Genomic DNA, 1,332 nt, shown 5'->3' on the forward strand with positions numbered 1-1,332 from the left:
TGGTAAAAAGTAAATAAACAAATACTAATTTGTTTGGATTTTGAGTTAAGGTGAGTATTAAGTTCGAGTTTAGCCGCTAAATTCGTCGTTTTTCACGATTACTTTCCTCTAATAATCCATTTTAAGGAATAAAAACTTTGTGAAAATTTGCTTTGGGCTATTCTATGTATAATTTTATTCCTTTTTTGCTGATTTAGTTTTCACTTTAGCAATTAAATTCGAACTTAGTACTCACTTTGACTCTCGTGGAGTTTGTAGTATTCGAATGCCTGAATCAGTAATGTTCACTTGCAGTCCGCCCCCCTTTTTAAACCCTGTCCACACTGTGGACTAGTTATTGCATATGTTTGCAACAGCCAGAAGGAGACGAAACATGTAGTTATTATTGATGTAGGACGTATGGTATTGAAAATAGGCTATATCGGACCACTTTTACTTATACCCTCCATATAAACGGACCACCAGAGCCTCTGGGAGGAACAAAAGTTATCCGATTCGGTTGAAATTTGGTACGTGGTGTAAGTATAAGGTCTCTAACAAACATGCCCAAATTGGTCGATATCGGTCCATAATTATATATAGCCCTCATATAAACCGATCCCAAGATTTGACCTCAGGAGCCTCTTGAAAGAGTAAAATTCATCCGATCCGGTTGAAATTTGGTACGTGGGTTAGTATATTGTCTCTAACAGCCATGCAAAAATTGGTCCACATCGGTCTTTAGTTAAATATAGCCAATGGCCAATCACACAACATTTGGTCCATATCGCCAAAAATAATCTACGAAATCTGTATTTCTATAGAAATTTTTTTAATTTTTTATTTCTTAGAAAATTTTATCAAACCAAAACTAACTTGTTGAATGCGCCATTTTTGGTGGGTTAGAAACTTGGATGCCTACATAACACTACCGCCAACGTCACACCAAAGGATAATTACACACAATTAAATACACGTTCGTATGCTTTGGGCAGGTGAGAAATCATTTGTTGAGCCTCAAAAAATGGATAATATAGAGAAGAGGATTACATACACGCAGACATTTCGTGTATTTGCATGTCATGACTATAACAAAGCCTATCACTAATCCAATAATTAAAAGCTTTTACAATCTTCTTTAACAAGTAAGACGAAAGTCATTTATTATTTATCGTTTTAATAAAAAAATAAACAAATACGAAATAGATATTGTTTTCGTTTAATATGATATAAATGAGAAAGAGAAATATGTGGTGGTGAGTTAAAGCCCTTAGAACAATTGAAGAGCTTGATATAATATCGTATGGATTTATGGTTATTCTTTAATGAACTAAATGTAGCAACATTTTTATT

General features: G+C 33.7%; 1 long non-coding RNA gene across 1 annotated transcript; it reads left to right on the plus strand.

The window, feature by feature from the left end:
• The first annotated feature begins 322 nt into the window (after positions 1 to 322).
• Positions 323 to 1,182, plus strand: LOC142240241 (uncharacterized). Its single transcript, XR_012723203.1, has 2 exons — positions 323 to 509; positions 831 to 1,182. It is a non-coding gene; the product is annotated as an uncharacterized LOC142240241 (long non-coding RNA).
• The last annotated feature ends 150 nt before the right edge of the window (positions 1,183 to 1,332 follow it).

Source organism: Haematobia irritans, chromosome 1 (genome assembly GCF_050003625.1).
Source record: "Haematobia irritans isolate KBUSLIRL chromosome 1, ASM5000362v1, whole genome shotgun sequence".
NCBI lineage: Eukaryota > Metazoa > Arthropoda > Insecta > Diptera > Muscidae > Haematobia > Haematobia irritans.